The 9,466-nt window shown below is 35.7% G+C and overlaps 1 protein-coding gene across 1 annotated transcript in view; it reads right to left on the bottom strand.

Annotated features, from left to right (window-relative positions):
* Positions 1 to 9,466, bottom strand: part of LOC108695124 (fringe glycosyltransferase) — a 118,672-nt gene that overhangs the window by 37,380 nt on the left and 71,826 nt on the right. The window lies entirely within an intron of this gene.

Genomic DNA, 9,466 nt, shown 5'->3' with positions numbered 1-9,466 from the left:
CACACACACACACACACACACACACACACACACACACACACATATATATATATATATATATGCGAGTTGAGGTACGAGTGATTTCTGGCCGATTACCGTGGCTGCAGGCTATTAAAGCCGGACTCCTAGGCGGCCTAAGCGCAATCTATGCTGGCCGATACTATCTCAATACCGGTATAGAACCGTAGAATCATGCGGTGCGCCTTTCCTTGACGAAGGTGTGGTACACGAGCGTGGTCCACGAACCAACGGCCGTACAATATGCATTGTACGCAACGCGTTACCGATAAAACTATCACAAGTTTTCGTCTTCTGCGAAGATCGTCGGCACTTATGTTGACTTACTCTGCATAAAAGAAACGATTTAATTACGGAGAAAATGTTATCTCGCGATGCAAAATTATACGCTAAATTTATTTACTTAAGCGCATAAAAAATATCAAGTGTGATTGTCGACAGCTCTAAAGGTTTACGCGCAGATTCAGTTTTGCTTGCGATTAATCAAGATATGCTTAATTTCATACAAATGTTTAGATTCAGTGTTCTTGCGAAAAAGTCAAATCAATTTAAGAGATGTATCATTTGTTATTAACTCTTTTACAGGGATATTCAGTAATTAAATGTCCAATAATTAAATATTTTTATACTTATCCGATTAGTCTTATTTTTAATAGTAATTTAATAAAAAGTTAAAGTGAGCAATTAGGAAACGGCACTGTAAGTGTTGCGTTTAAATAATTAACAGACCTTCCAACGTCTAGTAATTACATTTAACGTATTACGAATATATTTCATGCAACATACGTTTCAGCTAAATTCTAGTCATCTTATTTTTAATAGATCCAAAATAATAGATCCATATACTATATATTGAGCCGGAAAAAGTGTGCATCCGCAACTATTTGAGATACATCTACATCGATGTTATCTTGACACGGAACATGATGCTGGCGTGCTCCTTTCCTCTGACTGGGCGTGGTGGAGCACGGATGGCAGCAAAACGGCCACGGACATATCGCACGTATATCCCTAAGGTCAGCTGACAAGACGATCGGCGTTACCGTTATCCATGTATGTATTGCATACCTACACCCAAGAAGAGAACGCGCGCACATATAATGGTATAATCGCCCTCTTGCACTTTGGAGGATCTATAATTTCGCTCCGCTGTGCAAGTAATAAGATGGCTAGTAAAAGCCTACTGGGCCGAATGACATGGCAGAAATTGCTACGATAATAATATCGCGCCTGACCGCGCCTCACTGCGATTTGCGCGTCGCTACGATTTGCACATCACTATGATATTTGCGTGGCTCGTTCATCCCGATATTGTTCCCTACCATGATTCCGATTGATAATATTCTCTGAATACGTCCTAGGATCACTGATCTCATTTCAATAACAAAAATTCACATCGAATAATCTCTCCTATAATATCAATATTTTATACAGTAAAATTTTTAATCTCGTCAATACTCAACAGTTTGCAAGTTATAATTAATTTTAAGCAGACTGTAAGAAGAGAAAATATTATAGTAGATATAATGTTATTCTGATATGAGACAGCTTCTTCAATATTAATTCGAATTAATTTATTAAATGAAAACCTTTTCTCTCTTTCGGACAAGATATTTACTATCAACAAGTATCATAAAATCCTCACTTCTAGTAGCTTTTACTCACAGATTTCATACCAATAACAGAAATACTTTACTCGAAAAGTGTTACCTAAAATTGCCTCATGTTAAAAAACTATCCTTTCTGTTCTCCTCTTCTTTTTTTTCTCTTTCCTGTATACGATATCATTCGTTTTATGAAGGTATCGAGCAACAGATAAGACTAAAAAGAAGAGGAACAGATGGAACCTCACTGACATATTAGATATACACGCGCGATAGTAGTAGCCGAGATAGTATCGGAACGCTTTTACAAGAAGGAAGCTTATTCTTTATTTCTTTCTTTCAAGTCCATTTGAATAATACAACATCGTGTTGCGAGCGTGCAGAGTCACGAGAGAAGCCACCGGCGCGACCCGGGACGCGAGAATTCTGAGATCGCTCGCGAACCCGTTCTTATTGTTACAGGAGGAACGTGCGCAAAGTTAAAGAGGACGACAAAATCGGTACCTACCGACGATTCCTCATGAAATGATGTTTAACATAGTAGAGACTGGGGACGGTTGTAACAATTTTTAGAAAAACATTAGCATAAATAAAGAAATATACATAAGTATGTTTAGTTTCTTTTAATGCATTATGATGCAAATATTTAGCTCTATTTTTTGATACTATTTATATTCATTGATATTTATATTAAATATTATTAAAAAGATGTAATTTTAGGCTGTTTATGAATAAAATATCAAAATCTGAAGTACTTGCTCCGATTTGGGGCAAAATGAAACAGAGTTAGATAAAATTGTAACATGTTCTAAAAACAAATTATCTGTTCTAAAATATATATTCACTACTTTAAAAATACAAATTCAGTGCGTTAAAAATAAATTATCTGTTCAAAAATAGGAATTATCTTCTTATATTATTTTTGTTTTTAAATTAGTAAATTTACTATTAAAAAGCAGTGAATTTGTGTTTTTAAAACAGTAAACTCGTATTTTAGAACAGATAAATTGTTTTTAAAGCAATGAATTTGTAAAGCAGTGAATAATATCTAGCATTCGTGGCCACAGAGCATATGAAAATGTGTCACCTCAGCGCGTGCGTCGCAAGTATTTTGTGGCTGTGACAGATTTCCTAATCTGAATAGTCGTCAATTTAAAATATTTCTAAAAGCGTCAAGAGCGCAAACAGCAAGTTGATCTAATATTTTTAGTTTTTATACGCAAATATCACATGTTTCGACCAATACATTTAGGTTCATTTTTAATGTTAATACTTAAAATATAATGCTAAAAAGAACATTTCTAAAAGCTACATTTTAAATTCTTTAATTTTAAATTACAATTGATATAATATCTTAATCTAACACCTACATAATCTACCTCTCGCATCGTCGATTGTAATCCAGTCACCATAATGTATCCCTTGATAGCCCATGCAGTATTCAAATGTTGTTTTTTAGATAACAATCGCAATGAATCAACAATTAAAAATCAGTTACCACCATCTTTTTATACCTTTTAAGTCGATGTGGCTGTTTATTTGAAGTGTGATTTAAACTGAACGCTAGTATAAAATTAAGAAATAATTATACAATTTAAAATGTTAAACTTAAACTAACTGTGTTCTAATATGTTGGATTTCAAATTTTTATGTGCAAAATTGAATATTATGAATAGCGGGCAAAATATATAAAGTATTCCATATCTTGAATAATTATTTATATATAATATCCATACAATTATCCATACAATTTTTATAAATTTGAAATGCCTTGTATAAATCAGAAATTCTATCTTGTACTTTTTGTTATCGCACAAGTTCAACTTTCAAAAGTTATTGGTAACATACACCGAAGAGAACATTTGGTAGAAAACAAGTGAAGGAAGTGGAATGAGAGAGAGTATTAGGAGATGAAAAGTAGTTGTAGGATTGAATTATAGGCTTCAGGCAGCGATTCCATATCGCTCTGCTTATTCAATGCATTTTTTGTCTCTTAATAAAGATCTCCGAGATCAATTTTTTATGTTACACAACGGTTCGTTGTCAAGAATTTTAACCTCATTCCAGTTAAAATTATGATTTTGTAATCCGATGGTTTGAAATTACAGAGGAAAAGCCGTTCTTTTATTAATATCATTAATATGTTCAGATATCCTCGTTTTTAATTTTCTTTCTGGTCTGTATAGGACACATCGCAATCATGACATGAAATTTTCAAGACTACGTGTTGATGTGCTATCCTATCAAGAATATCTTTGCCAATAGTAATATATTTGTTTAAATTATTCAGAATTTACTTACTCGTCTCCTATCTAAATGTTCTCTTCAGTGTACGTTATCATTTGATATTTAACTTTTGAAAGTTGAACTTGTGCGATAACAAAAAGTACAAGATAGAATTTCTGATCTACACAAGGTATCTCAAATTTACAGAAATAGTATGGATAACTCGCTAAATAATTATTCAAGGCATATGGAATATTTTATATATATTGCCCGCTATTCGTAATATTCAGTTTTGCACATAAAAGTTTGAAATCCAACTCGATAACATAGTTAATTTAAATTTCGACTTAAAAAGTGTAAAAAGATGCATGCAAAAAAGTATAACATCGTAAATTTACACTTACATGGCTTATCTGAGCACCCTACATATAATTTCTTTTACATGCGGCGCATGTAAAAGCGATTGATGACATGAGGCAAACGCAGGACTCGATATCGACTATTTTTGTTCTTCATATGATCATCTTATTTCTTATCATTTAAAAGATGTACGCATTGTTACAACATACAAATTACAACTGTCCCCACTCAGTCTCCCCTAATCCTGTCTGCATCCCCCGCTGTGTATCATCGCACGTCCCTTTCGAGCAAACCCATTTCTCAAACTTTTCTTTTCAATTACATGCCAGAGCTTACAACTTTTCTCAAATAATATATCTTCAAGAAATAAATAATTTATAGCTGATGTACATAATAATTAAATGTAACATTTTCATAATTTTCAGAGGAACAGAAAAAAAAGCTTCTATTCGGAGCAATTAAAAAAAAATTGCATTTTACCTTAATCTTTGATTTTAATAAGCAAAGATAATTCCGATGTAAAACACAGAATAAATACTACATATTCATTGCATGTGGGAAGAAAAGTCGGCAGTAGTAGATATGTTATTCTCAACTTTTCCCTCAATGCCTACAAGGTAGATAGCTCCGTCGTAAACGACAGCACTTTAGATTCCCTTGCTATATAAAAATAATGGTATGTGATATTTTGCTACAGCGAGAAATTTTCACTGACGACAAAATACGAGGCTCAGGTGATAAGAAGCAGTGGCGGCGTTTCACTTTCCGACGATCGCCACCTGCTAGAATGAAACATCTCGCATAAGCGCAATTCGACGAGGCAATCAGTAAGTAATTTTAATTATCGCGCGCGTATTTACGACTGGTAATCACTCGATCTCATACGCGGGGCAATCTCGGGATTCTCGAGGGCATCGTACAGGCATCACCAGTAACGAAGGGACTTACCGATCGGCGGCCAAGATTGTGCCGGTGCCCGTCTGACTAATTACATTCCTAACCCAGGACGAGGGCACGTCGCGGAGGGAATAGCATATGCGAGTAAAGGCTGCACGATTCTATATCCAATTATGTACAGACGATTGGCAGCGGACCCGTAGATATGCTCGCGACTGAATTGGTCTCTCTCGACCTGTTATCGTCATCGAGCGGATAGAAATTATTCGGAATCATGCTTTCCGCTTAATTACTATCTATCTCTGCTGAATTACTCGATTTTTTCCGGTAACTGAGTTTTTCGTCAGACATATTATTTTCTTTACCATCGACATGATACAATTAATCGACGGAAGCAAATTAATTCTTAACCACGTACAAGACAACCCGTAATCATTATATTCAATATATAATTAACCAAGAAAAACAAAAGAAATCAAGATAAATATTTGACTTTTAATCTTCTCTTCGAAATAATCATACATCAGATATATAACGGATAAACTCAAAATTTATTTAAGTATCAGACGTTTATCGCAATAACATCAAACAATTTTTTTATCATGATTAAAAAAATAAAATAGATGTAGCCGCCACTGATTAAATGATTTAAAATGATTTAAAACGAGTGGTTCATTTTCGAGGTCGTAAAACCGAAGCTGAGTGACACGGTGAGTAATATCTGATGGAGGGTACGTGTAGCTGCTCTGTATATTAGGACTAATGAACAGATTAGAGGCACCGATACGACCCCATGAACGACAGATGTGCGAAGCCACGTACGTAAGAAATTCGTTCCATCCGTATCAGTGCATGAGAAAAGAGACAGCAAAAAGAATTCCAATCCTTACGTCGATAATTTAACGTCGTTATCTTTGTTGCAGTATCTCATTTTTTTTCTTAAATTTTTTCGATAATTTCTAACTGATCAAATAACTCGAACAATGTCTCTCTCATTGTATACATAAATGCATAACGTGTGCATATATATTATGATTAATCGTGTAAGTTTTTCATAAAAATGACGAGATGTAAATCTAATTAAATTACCATGAAACAATATCTTCGATCTTTCAAAGTCATGCTTATTTTCCTGTGCGTTATCTCGTTTTGAGCGTACCAACCATGTTATGCCACAAGACCAATAGCTGACGATTTGTATGCACAGTCATCCGCACTTCCATGTAGATTTATCAATCTGATATTTACAGTCGGCAGGAAGTCGTTCTTGCTCTTGTTTCCAATCCATTCAAGCGTATCCAGCGGCATACAAACGTGACGGTAAGCACGCTGAAATTCTACGTATTGATATTTCCATAAATTCCTCGCCGAGTATATTTTTCAATCTCGAACAATATATTTAATTAAAACGAATAAATCTGTCATAGTACTGTAGAGACAATACCTCTTATTTTTGGATTCAAGAATGTTTCGTGACTACAAAAAAAATACAATAAATTTATGAAAATTTATGAAAATCTCAAGATAAAAAGAAATGTCACACATAAATGTGAGAATATGAGCATAAATAGTAAATTTAACTTCAAAAATGTAAAATAAATTCAAAAGTTCAATTTTCAGCACTTGCGTGTATTTCATTTAGGTACTATTTTATTAATTACCAACTATAATGAATATTTTATGAGTCTTTGGAATAAATATATAATGCATAATTGTTTCAAAATTAACAAGTTGTTAATATAATTACTCATTTTGTAATGATCTTTAAAACCTAAATTCACAACCAAATTGATGAAATCATACAACAGTGTTAAGTCACTCTCGAATTTCCTAGGAAAGATAAAGCGACAAGATAAAGTTCCTCGAGAGATGTAAAAGGGACAAGTGTGCTCCCAAAGCAAGTGGAATCCACTTTGCGATCCTTGGCCAATCCCTCGAGAGGAGCACGTGCACATGTAAATATTGGTAGGCTCCTAAACAAGATTGTCGAGCAGTTTTATAAATAAATATTGATGGCGCCGTTTTTAAAAATATCTCAACTAAATTATATTTCACGATTCACGTTACAACTCAATTTCATATAAATTATTAATTTCGTTTTCACTAAAAAACGAAAAAGTTTATTATACACAGCATTTTGCGTGTACGTGTGACCACCGTTACGAAGTGATTATATTACGCAAATTATACGAGGAAAAAATAGATCCCAAAGAGATTCCCTATGGAACATATAATAATAATATCATCGCAATTAACGGCATCCGGCGTTGCAACCTTCACGAGCATATGCATGCAAAAGGAATCGTCATCAAAATAAAATTAAAAAAAAAAGAGGAAAACTGATAAAGCAGAACTCCCTGCATCATACGATATGCAGCCGCGCAACGGTGCACCGGATGTAAAACAAAGATGGTGCCGTGAGATATAAAGCAACAGGTATAATAATATCGAAGTAATGGAGGTAGCATACGCAGCATAGGGAAACATCAGTCAACCCCCTTTCGCCCCTCCTATCTGCCGCCATGTCTTTTGCCGTGTCGGAATGGATATACATCTTTTCCGCGATGTGCGGAGGCCGTCATGGGTCACGAGCGCATCTCCCATCGCTGGTTCACGGCTTTCGACTATTTTTCTCTTGTCCTCTTTTCATTCTGCCAATTTTTTTTTCATCCAATGTCTAATCGCATGGCATAAGCGACTGCGAGGAGGGGAAGATGGAAGAGTTAGGTCCGCGCAGTGCAGAATGCAGGAATGACGGTACATGATTTATTACGGCCAAGCTCGTTAAACAATTTAGCGACGGGGAACAAAGATGTATTACTCGCAACGTTTTATCACGCGTATAGAACACAGTATAAGGTCATGTATAAAAATGTACGATTAGAAAACTAGAAAAAAAAACGAGGAATATCTCATAATATTTCACAAAATATGTTGAAGAAAATACAATTACTATAATTCATGTCCATGATAATAAGTTTCCAGTAATTCTCTATTACTCCAATCTGCGTTAATTGAGAATTATGCAACGATTGCATTTGATCTCTTCAATTTTCTCTCTTTCTCTTTCTCTCATTGCATTATTCCGATATAACTCAGTCTGGAAAACCACAACTTTCTTTTTCGACGACTTTGTGGCGGAACTGACGTATTCTCATTTTTCACAACATCGATGGATACCGTACGGTCGTCACGGGTCACGCTAACTTGCCCATTGTATTCCTCTGGTCGATCCTGCGAACAATGCCCACCGTAATTACGAAAGCTTCGTTAAAATCGCCGCATGATCTCTCTCTCTCTCTCTCTCTCTCTCTCTCTCTCTCTCTCTCTCTCCCTCTCTTTCCCTCTCTTTCTCCCTCTATCTCTTTTTTTCTTTGTTCAAAAATTAAAAGCCAGTCGCCGTTACGGTGTACACGAAGTCGAGCATCGCGTACGATCGTTACGTGTCCGCTTAGCTGAACACGTAACGATCACTTCCGCATGTTTCACGAAAACGCACCGTCGATAATTCCGTTTTGCACGTATCCGCGTGCATGCGTAAGTAATAAGACTCGTTTATGGCGCGACTTTTCTGAAGGAAAAAGCCGCAGCAGAGCGTCGAGTAGGCTCAGCGGAGCGCAACATGCTAATGCCAACTATTACTACCGTTCCTAGCGTATTTCTTTCTTCGTTGCATTTAGAGCTTCTTCTTCCGATGTACGATCGCCTTGAGCATAGCTCCACTTGGCAGCGGAGTTCTCACATACGATAAAACACCTCTCTAAAGTGCGTAAAAGAAATGCATAACGGCGGAATACGTATTTGCGCACGAGTGCATTTCGAAGTGCTCAATTTACGACAATCTCGAGTGTAGGCTTGTTTACTAAGAGATTTTTGTTAAGAGGATGCAAAATGCAAGAAGCGGAAGAATACTAAGAAGAAATGGAATTTCGATCATTACTTATTTATTCCGAAGGCGCCAATGGGCATACTTTTTCTTTTAAATTTTATCAGAATCGCGATCGCATAGGCGCAGTCTTATGAATAATATTGATTTTCCGGCGGAGTAAACACTGAGATGTTACGGACACAGGATTGTTTCACGGCGTCGTGCACCTTGAAAACGATTCCCACGTTCGTAACGCGTTCTGCACGCCGTGCTTTCAAGGAAGTTTAGGGACAAGTGCGCCCAAGCAAATCTCTTGTGTCGCAATTAAGATTCTAGATACACGATTCTTGTAGATTAACCAGCGTAGCCGCACACTCGAACAAAATGTCGCAAAATGTTTGCAAAAATATTTTTACAACAATTATATTTACATATTTTCCCATTCGTACAAAAATATAGCTACAAAGATAATTACAATTGAATGCTTTATAAC

The sequence above is a fragment of the Atta colombica genome, unplaced genomic scaffold (genome assembly GCF_001594045.1).
Source record: "Atta colombica isolate Treedump-2 unplaced genomic scaffold, Acol1.0 scaffold126, whole genome shotgun sequence".
Taxonomy (NCBI): domain Eukaryota; kingdom Metazoa; phylum Arthropoda; class Insecta; order Hymenoptera; family Formicidae; genus Atta; species Atta colombica.
This window is presented reverse-complemented; position numbering and strand designations above follow the sequence as displayed.